The sequence below is a fragment of the Bos mutus genome, chromosome 13, assembly GCF_027580195.1.
Source record: "Bos mutus isolate GX-2022 chromosome 13, NWIPB_WYAK_1.1, whole genome shotgun sequence".
NCBI classification, from domain to species: Eukaryota; Metazoa; Chordata; class Mammalia; order Artiodactyla; family Bovidae; genus Bos; species Bos mutus.
Genome location: NC_091629.1, coordinates 20,450,267 through 20,461,254, shown reverse-complemented (window position 1 = coordinate 20,461,254; position 10,988 = coordinate 20,450,267). Strand labels below are relative to the sequence as shown.

Below are 10,988 nucleotides of genomic sequence, written 5' to 3'. Positions count from 1 at the left end.
CTCATTTCTCAATACAGAGGAGCTATGACCCGGAGCAGAAAAACTGAGAACCTGCAAATGTAAAACACACTGGGAGCTTAGGTAGAGGCATCTGAATTAGATCAAATTTTCCCCCTGGAGTCCAATTTGGAGGCATTAATAGTCAGCCCAGTTTTTTAATGATCTCAAATATTTGGTTAAAGAAATGCTATAAATGCCTGTATTAAATCCAGCTGCTGTCATATTTAAAAAATGTCAGCCGGTTGTTTATTCCTATGGCTTGCTCAGAAAGCAACAAAAGCTGGTGACCTATTTTGTAAGAAACTGCACAGAAAGGAACAATATTAAATTAGGTGCCTGTCTATTCCTCCAAGCTACCCCATATTCTTTGCCTCACACTGAAATTCCTTCCCCGTTTATCCACATTGTTTCTTTCTAAGTAAAACTTATTACACAAATTCCCCAGGGCATTTTTTTCCCTTTTCTTTTTCTTTTGACTCTGGTTAAATAAACTATTGATTTTGTTTTCAAGATAATTTAAGGAGGGTGTATAGTTCCGATTTGATAAGTATAACCTTAATGCATTCAGAGTAAACACATTTTAGGGGTTCAATTAAGGCTTAAAAAAATCAAATTGACCAGATGATTGACTGTCATGGGGATGTGGAAGAGCATGGAGCTGCATGGTATTAATAACACAGACAAACTAGCTAAAGGGAAGTGAATATTAGTGGCTGGTTGGCTATTCCAGAGACATGTGCTTTATGAGGATGAATTAATACTCAGTTTCCCAGAAGGAAAAAAAAGAAACTAATTTTTGAGAAGCCAACAGTGCTTGTTCTAAATGGGCCAAGAAAGACTCCGGGTTTCCAACGGTGTCACCGTTCAAGCATCTGAGCGCCCTGATTCACGTCGCCTCTGACATCAGACTGCCAAAGGCCAGTGGGCACGTGGGCCAGAACTGCCTGTTGAAAGCAGCCCGTCTTCTCTTGCTCACATGAGGAAATATCCAGCATCCACCCACTGGTTGCTCTATAAATTGTGCTGTAGCCTCAGACCGAAAGCATTAAAATTGGGTCTCAACGTTTGCATGGAAACAGAAATAGGTATGTTTTATATGCATTACATTCATCTGTGTGTGCACACACCAAAGTTATGGAACACAATGGAAGATTATTCTGTGGGTTGAAAATGCAGCTGCTTATAAATGACAGGCTAGCACAAGACACTTAGACTACAGCGCTTTACACACGCAAAGCGTCGTCTTCATCAGCATCCTGGCTAGACTTTGAACACCACTGTAAGCACTTCACACTTACTTATCAATGCCCTGAAATTAGTATTGTATCTGTTCTCATTTCACACACGAGGAAACTGAGACGCAGGGAAATTAAGCAGCTTTCCCAAGGTCAGGGATGGAGTCAAGTGCATGACAGGATTGACCCTTGTCACCTGTGACCCGGGAGTGTCCATGTGCCTGACAAGGGCCAGTGGAATGGGACGGGAAGTGCGTGTCACTCTGATCCATGATGTGTCTTGCTTTCTTGCTGCGGTGTCACTTTCTAGATGGCGAGAAACTGCCATTTCGGGTCTGTAAGTCAGGGTCTTGTGGAATCAGATGCCCACTGCCCAGCCATGGACACAAATCTGAGCAGATAACGCTGTCGTTTCAAGCTACTGAGATCATTTTTTTCCTCATGTGTTATGGGAGAATTACATCAGATATCACAGAGAACTTTAGCCTCGTCTAAATGTTTTCATTACTTATTAAAGGAACATATTCACATATCACTTGGGTAATTAATAAAAAGAAACCTAGGCTGCTCTAATGGCAGTAGAATTAATCTTTATTTGTAACCCAAGTAAAGTAAGGCATCCTGGACATCTGTGTTCCTAACGGCTAATGATTAATAATTAAAACTTCATTTTATATGTAAAGAATTTTGTTATACTGGTGTGTACTGCTCTATCTTACCTCTTCTGATATAAGATATTCAGTTGTCTCCTTAAAGAGTAATTCAACCTAGTTTATGTCAAAGAAATCTTTTGTTTTCAAAGACTTTTATAGCAACTTTTGTCTGTGTGGTAAATGCTTTGCAAATACGGAGCAGTGGTAAAAATCTGCCTGCCAATGCAGGAGATGAGAGAGTCGTGGATTTGGTCCCTGGGTTGGGAAGATGCTCTGGATGAGGAAATGGCAACCCACTCCAGTATTCTTGCCTGAAAAATCCCACAGACAGAGGAGCCTGGCAGGCTACAGTCTATGGGGTCGCAAAGAGTCGGACACAAAGAGTTGGAGCACAAATTTGGCAATAACTCTTCAAGTATTATTAATCCTCCCACAGTTTGTGGGTAAGGAAGCCAGGATTTGGTCTACGGGTGTGTGTGTGTGTATTGTGTGTGCGGGGCAGGGGGTGGGGTGGGGGGGTGTTCAGAGTTCCAACCTTCAATTATTACTCCATCATTTTCCTAAGGATCTAGAACAACCCATCAATAATTACTCGTGAATGAATGAATTTCACTTTACCAATACCTTTCATTTGAATGTCACAGCAGTCCATTGGCCACTGGACAAATGTGTCATTAGTATCCCTAAGTTATAAGAACCGAGTCTTGGCAACATGATGGGGAAAGGAGGTGGCAGAATTGGGCTAGAGCAAAGAATATACTCAACAAGCCTAAGGTTAACCAGAAAATCACCAAGAAAGCTGATTCAGGTTGATCTTGCAGGCAGTGAGAACATTGGCCATTCTGGAGCAGTTGACAAGAGACCTCGGGAAGCTGGAAATATCAATCAGTCCCTGTTGACTCTGGGAAGGATTATTACTGCTCTTGTAGAAAGAACACCTCATGTTCCTTATTGAGAATCTAAATGGACTAGAATCCTCCAGGACTCTCTTGGGGGATGTACAAGAACATCTATCATGGCAACAGTTTCTTCTGCATCTCTCAACCTGGAGGAGAATCTGAGTACATTGGAATATGCTCATAGAGCAAAGAAAGCCTGAGGTTAACCAGAAACTCACCAAGAAAGCTCTGATTAAGGAATATACAGAAGAGATAGAGCATCTGAAACGGGATCTTACTGCAACTCGTGAAAAAAATGGAGTGTACATTTCTGAAGAAAATGTTAGAGCTATGAGTGGAAAACTAAGTGTTCAGGAGGAAGAAATTGTAGAATTGGTTGAAAAAATTGCTGCTGTTGAGGAAGAGCTAAATAGGGTTACAGAATTGTTTATGGATAGTAAAAATGAACTTAACCCGTGCAAATCTGACCTGCAAAGTAAGACACAGGAACTTGAAACCACTCAAAGACATTTGCAGGAAATGAAATTACAGCTTGTTGAAGAATATATCACCTCGGCTTTGGAAAGTACGGAGGAGAGACTTCATGATGCTGCCAGTGGGTTGCTTAACACAGTTGAAGGAAAGGCAGTTGATCAGCATAACGCAGAAGTTCAGGATGTTTTTGGCAAAGACTTGAATAGTCTGTTTAACAATATGGAAGAATTAAGGGTGGCAGCATGAAACAAAGGCCATGCTAGACTTCACGAGCCCTTGCTTGGTGCCCTGCCGACGTCCAGTACGCCTGCATCAGACACCATTACCGCAGCACTTGGGTCTCTCGCATCGATTCCAGAAAATGTGTCTACACTTGTTTCTCAGATGTCTGATATGATATTGAAAGAACCGTTAATGGCAGAAAGTAGAACTGTATTTCAGGAATTGATTACTGACCTCCTCAGGTCACTGGGAACAGCTTTATCCCCCACTGTGGCATCTATCCTGGAAATCAGTAGTCAGCTGAAGAATATTTTCAAGACTTTGTCTATTGTGGCTAATAAGATAGAAGATCAGAAGGAAATGGATGGCTTTCTTAGTACACCGTGTTAACAATCTACGTGAACTAAAATATAGTTTCTTCCTTGGCTGAATCACAGAAGCTGTGTGAAAACTGAAGACGTGAAGAAAGCAAAGAAAATACATTCAACAGGAACTTTACCAGTTAATCAGTCTTTGGGAGGAGAGATTCTGTGATTTGGAGGAAAAGTGTAAAAACATCCAGAAAGCAGTTAGCAGTGTTCAAGAAAATACAGAGCAGTAAGATGTTTTTACAGATTACTCTACAGATTAATTGCTCCCATTTCACCACCATCGCCAGGCCGACCACTGGCAACAAGAAGAACTGAGAGATATGGGGCATCAGATGCCGACCGTCACTGGAGTGGCCCAGTTGTCTATGAAGCCTCTATTGCTTCATAAAGAGGAGATGGTGTCTCCTCTTTTGAGCAAGGAAAGCAAGCAGGAAGCCCAATTGTGGAGAGCTCAGCTATTTTTATTCTTGGTTTCCTGTTGCCTTCCTTCTACATGTATATTAGAGAACCATTGGAGACAGAAAACTATCAAGTGTTGTTTTTTAGAAATGACTGAAAGTTTTTATCACTGCTATACCCTTAAGAGCCTAAGCTCTATGCTTTTTGAAATTTTAGGGAGAGTGAGCCTATAATCTCAAGATACCTTAAGTAGCAAAATTTGAACCATGTCTTCCAAGTACCATTCTTCATAAATCTATTTAGAATCAAGCTTAAAAATCACCACCAGCAAATCATTTTTGTAGCCTATATGGCAACTGAACATTCTTCTATTTAATTTTTCAGCAGTGCTTTATTATAAGACCTAGGTTGCAAAAAGTGAGTTATTTGTATTGTAAGCTGAAAAGAATGAGAATCATGGAGTAAATTTGCAGCAGTCTCTTCTGAGGAAGTTTGGTTCGGGGGTGCAGAATACAAGTCCTGTGAAATTTAAAGCACTCTTTCAGTAGACTTCCCTGGTGGCTCAGATGGTAAAGCGTCTGCCTACAATGCGGGAGACCTGGGTTCAATCCCTGGGTCGGAAAGATCCCCTGGAGAAGGAAATGGCAACCCACTCCAGTATTCTTGCCTGGAAAACCCCATGGACGGAAGAGCCTGGAAGACTACAGTCCATGGGGTCACAAAGAGTTGGACACGACTGAGCGACTTTAAGTAGACTAGAAATCAAGGCCCATATCACTGAGTGCCTTAAATGTCTCAGGTATTGGAATAAATATGAATGCAACGGCAACAAAATAAGGTTGTGATTTAAACTGTTGCCAAAACGTTTATAAGTTTGCTAACTGGACACCCTTCGCACATTTAAACCTTTCCTGTTCCAGGTTTAGCTTCATTTCCCCTTATTTGCTTCCTTTGTGGCTCAGCTGGTAAAGAATCCGCCTGCAATGCGGGAGTCCTGGGTTCGATCCCTGGCTTGGGAGGATCCCCTGGAGAAGGGAAAGGCTACCCACTCCAATATTCTGGCCTGGAGAATTCCATGGACTGTAGTCCACGGGGGTCGCAAAGAGTCAGACACGACTGAGGGACTTTCACTTCACTTCTGAGGATAGCAAGAAAAATAGACATTTCAACTGTGCCTTTAGATTCTCAATTAGGCTGATGGAAATAACAGCCCCAGGTCATTCACCTTAAAACCTAAACAAACAATAGGCCAACCAGAGGTATAGAATTAGTACAGAATTTAAAGACTCAAGAGACAGTTTTCTATGACAGGTTAACCTGGGGTATCCTCTAATGCACATTAATGAAGTCTCCTTTATGTACAGTTGGGAAGGTCCCCTGGAGGAGGAAATGGCAACCCACTCCAGTATTTTTGCCTAGAGAATCCCATGGGCAGAGGAGCCTGGCGGGCTACAGTCCATGGGGTCGCAAAAAGTCGGACACGACTGAGCGACTACTACTACTACTACTACAAGCGCCTGAGGACTTCCCTGATCGCTCAGTTGGTAAAGAATGCGCCTGCAATGCAGGAGACCCTGGTTCAATTCCTGGGCCAGGAAGATCCGCTGGAGAAGGGATAAGCTGCCCACTCCAGTATTCTTGGGCTTCCCTTATAACTCAGCTGGTAAAGAGTCTGCCTGCAATGCGGGAGACCTGGATTCAATCCCTGGGTTGGAAAGATCCCCTGGAGAAGGGAAAGGCTACCCACTCCAGTATTCTGGTCTGGAGAATTCCATGGACTCGCAAAGAGTCAGACGCGACTGAGCAACTTTCACATTTGAACTCCTAGTTTACAGTTCTTCCCTCCTGCACTCAGTTCAGAAAATTGACAGCCTCAGGTGCATCCGGGCCACAGGCTGTTGAAATTTAATTAGTTGGGAAACTCCAAATAAAACCACCAGGTTTCCAAGTTGTCTGTAAAAAAAAGACGACTTGGCCACACGGGGTTTCACTCCCATAGACAGCCACCCAACTCCTGGAGCTGGGCCCCTGTGGCCTGCCAGGCCCCGATGACCCTCACGGCAACCTTGGGGGAGGAGGAGTTAGTCTCTCTTTACTGATGAGGAAGTTGAGGCTTGGGGAGAGGTTTATGGTCACAGGTGGAGACAATGGTGTCACTCTAGTGGGATGGCTGTGGGGCTACCTCTTAGATGACATTTGTGCTGATACTAGGCCTGCCCAGGGCCCGGAGTGTGGACAGGAGGTATGTAACAGGCCCTGCAGTGGCGAATGTTTCCTTCTGACCGAGATCTCCAAGAATGGAGAGAAATGCTTCCCCTAAGAGACCCCCACCCTCACTAACTCACCAGCTAGTCAAGTAGAAAAAGCAGCCACTGTTCCACACCCGAAACAGGTATGAACTAAAGGTTTTTTCTTTTCTTCCAAGGGACAGATGATTCTGCCTCCTTCACCTAAGACAGCACCGACTTGGAGGTCTGCATTTTTAACATACGTCCCTCTCTGTTCAGTGCTTTCATCAGCTACATGGTAAAGTCAGAGGGGGGTCTTGAACTATCCCCTCAGGGGACCCTGCCCGTCTCAGGAAGGAACCATGTTCAGGGAGGAGCATGGTCTTTTCTCTGTGCATGAGAAGATAGCTCTGGCGTCTCCTCTTCTATATAAGGACACCAGCCCTAACGGATTAGGGCCCCACCCTTACGACCTCCTTCCAGGCTCCATCTTCAGATACAGTCACGTTGGGGTCAGGCCTTCCTGGTTTCCCCTCCCTCCCCTGTCCGCTGTATATGCACTAGCCACTACATGCCAGACACGAGTTAGAACACAACATGAACAGAGCCGGCTCAGCCCTCGTCCATGGAGCTCACATTCCATGGTGGAGACAACATAAGCAAGTGAAGCCAGACCTTCCTCTGTGGTCCCAGAGTGACCCAGGGCGTCACTCCCATCCTGCCACCCCTTTTAGAAGGAAGTTCAAAAAATTCTTTTCTTTTGAAAAAAAAAAAAAGTTGTTTCTACCAAGTGGCTCTGGAATTCTACTATAGCAGACTTCAGTGTGAAAAGGGTTTGAGAGAAGCTTTCGTTGCCTGTAAGCATCTCCTCCTCTTCTAGCTGACTCATCAGGTTCTCTTTGATGCAAAGCAAACCCAGACCCCGAGACGCTGATATTTGCAGAAGAGACAAGGTATTTGCAGGACAGTCAAGTGCAGAAGTGACAAAAACCAATCTCAGCTCAGGCCCCCACAAAAGGGTGAGTGGCTGGGGTATTTATGGGTTAGGGGATAAAGCAGCAGGGCGGGCTGAGCCTGGGGAGCGTGGGGAAAGGTGATCGGAAACAGGTGCAGCCTGTCCTTCTGCGCAGGCGTGACTAAGCCTCCGGCCTCTTCATGGAACACGGATTCACAGGTGAAGGCACTCAGCCAATCAGAGGGTGGCATTTTTAGCCCTCTGACATCTGAAGGTCGTTAAGGGGAGCTGGTGCATGCCCAGTTGGTGGTCCTAGCCTATCTTAACTTATTCAATTCTAACCAGCTCAAACTAGGCACAGCTGACTCCAAGTTTCTGGAGGGAAAAAAAAAAAAAACTGGACAAACATCTTATTAAGCTACATGCCACTTGGAGGACATGCATGTCCTTGATTAACGAAGGCAGATGAAGTGGATTTGACTAATGATTTTCCATGGTCTCATCTCCAGAAATAGAGGTACCATGCTTCCCAGTGCCCTTTAAGCTAAGTGGGGCCAGGAGGCATGCTCTCAATGGTTGGTGTGGATGGAAGAGGCATTGTGGGTCACTTCACTGAAGCATTTCATGGCAGGTGAGTGAGCTCCAGAGCTCTCCACCTTGCGCCATGATGGGGGAGCCAGCGCTGCGAGATCCACACCACGCTTGGTGGGACACCAAGACAGAGTCCCCCCTCAGCCTCCGCGATCGTTGAGTCTACTCAGGGACACTCCCCTCGAGGACCACCTGGACCTTCAGTGAACCTCACATGAGAAGGAAAATAAGCATCTAAGTTCATAGACAACAAACACATTTTTGAATCAGTTACCACTGAGATTTGGGAGCGTTTGCTGCTACAGCATAATTTCAGCCCTCTATGTTTAATTAGGGGTTATCATGATGGGTGGAGAGCACTTGTCATGAAGAGCCTCAGAAAAACATTCTGGTTCTACTTGGAGTGTATGTCTAAGATCAATAAGATTAAAATGAAACAGTTTTATTTTGTTCTTACTTTAAACACATCTTTTCTTAGTGGAACTGAAGAGGAGATTGCAGAGGCTGGTGAATGACCTTTTTTCAATTCTTTGCTGGCACTACCACTAGTAAAGGATATTAAGACAAGAACTCAGGTGTTTGGGGGGTTTCTTAAGGGCCAACTCTTATTGCAACTTAATTAAGAAGCTCAGCTGAGAAGCATCAGGCTATTAAACAGAGGTTGACGGAGCCTTGGTTGACTCAGAACTGCATAGAGACACAGCCTTTATTAGTCTTCTTTGCTTCTATGAAAGCAAAGTAGGTTTGTGTTCCATTTGGGGACGAATCCATCCGTCACTGTGAAATCTCTGAGGACAGGCAGGTCCATTTCAAACCTAATTTGCAGTTGGCTTTTCATTTTAGTGGTTTTGGAATGGGATTCATCTGCCTAACCCCTAGTGTGTTTGGTTACCTCATGCAAATATTTAATACCCACTGCGAAATTTCAGTAGAACACTAACAATTTGTTTTCCCTGCTTTCAGCCTCATTTGTCAAAGCTATTGACCCAGGTCCATAAAGAAATGTCACTCTCGCCCCCTTGGCAATGGTTTTATGCAAATAGCTTTCGAGACTTAATTCTAGGGAAATGTTTAGGGAGCAAGAAGATGGGGGTGGGGGAGAGAAGATAGACCAAGATGGCAGCTACACAGAAAAATGGAGGGGAAGGAAGAAGGAAGTGGAGGAGAGATGGGGTCGTGGAGAGAAGGGAAGCAGGAAAGAAGGAACAAGTTCAGGGGCACTAGACTTTCTGTGCAACACAGAGTTCCTTCCCTGGGCACCTCCCAGCCCTGCCATGAGGACAGACGTGAGACAATGATCCTAAAAGGGTCAAATACCACTCACAGAACTTCTGACGCTTACAGTTCGAACAGAGAGAGAGAGAAGCCAGAAAAATAATCGTGGGAGTAAGAGCAAAGATTGCCTGACAGAGGAAGGCATACCTGGGGCTCCACCTTGCTTTCCAAGGGGTTTATATATATGTGGGCATGGGCAGTTCAAAAGCTTCTAACTATTTTTGCTGTCTAAACTGATCTGCCCAAGAACACTCTTGCTACGTCCTCAGCAAGTCTGTTGCCTTCTCCCATCCCCCTGCTTCATAATATTCCTTCTCGAATTTTGCAAAAGAAAGGCATGTTTTAGCCATCCAAACTCTTCCTGTGAGGCTTTACCTCCAGGTATACACACCTCCTGGGCATCAAACCAAGGAGCAACTTAGCACGTGGCCTCTGGGCCAGAGCCCCTCTCACCAACACTCCACCACGCTCTCTATCCATCTTTTGAAGAGATGCATTTCCAATATAAATATTCTCCTAATGTTTAAAAATCATCGCATTTTGCTTTTTATACTATTTTCATGAACTGAGTTCTTCTGATAATTCAATCCAAAATATATTTTTAAGGACTTTCCTGGTGGTCCAGCGGTTAAGCCTTTGCCTTTTAAAGCAGGGGGTGCAGGTTCGACCCTTGGTCCGGGAGCTAAGACCCCACATGACTCTTGGCTAAAAGAAACACAAAATATATAAAACAGAAGCAGTGAAAGTCGCTCAGTCATGTCCACCTCTTTGCGACCCCATGGACTATACGGTCCATGGAATTCTCCAGGCCAGAATACTGGATTGGGTAGCTGTTCCCATCTCCAGGGGATCTTCCCAACCCAGGGATCGAACCCAGGTCTCCCACATTGCAGGCGGATTCTTTACCAGCTGAGCCACCAGGGAAGCCACCGGGGAAAACAGAAGCAATATTGTAACAAATTCAATAAAGAGTTTAAAAAAATGGTCCACGTCAAAAAAGTCTTATACATATATATATACATACACACACACATATATATATCACCCTTAGGGACTTCTATTCACAGTAAATTTTAAAATTCACATATACATTTGAAGCCCACAGGGGCAGAGACCTGTTTTACCTGAGCGACCACAAAGCACCCAGGCCACCTGCTCGTAGAGCCTCGTTTTTCAATATGCAGGTAGATCCTGACTTCCAGAAGCCACTGGAAACTTCCGTATTTACAAACAGCCCTGTGGTCTCGATCAGGTCCCCTTAAAATGCAGCTATGTTGCAGGTTGCCTTCTCACTGAAAAACAGTTTCGTGGGTTGCTTTCCGTTTCCATTCAGCCTGCAGTGCAGTCTCATCCATTTCATTAATCTCAGTTGTATTTGCATCTCACTGTTTCATTTTTTCCAAAAGAGCCATTTCCTGGCTAAGACCATTCATCTTTCAGGCTTCTCCAACTTCAAAGGCTGTGCTGAGTTGACTTAAACTACTCCATAATACTGAAAATCCCCTGAAAGACTACTTTATTATACACAAATACCGCAGAAGCCGCTGCTAGCCTTTGGGCTCAAGTTCATGTTTCTGGGATCATTTATTCCATTTAGTATCAGACTATTCTGTTCATTTGACCTCCTAAGTGTATACAGTATTTTACAAGGTCACCAGCACCTCTATAAAACTGTCCCTCTTCCAA

General features: G+C 44.3%; 1 pseudogene; it reads left to right on the top strand.

Annotated features, from left to right (window-relative positions):
- The first annotated feature begins 2,600 nt into the window (after positions 1-2,600).
- Positions 2,601-4,506, top strand: LOC102281515 (kinesin-like protein KIF11; annotated as a pseudogene).
- The last annotated feature ends 6,482 nt before the right edge of the window (positions 4,507-10,988 follow it).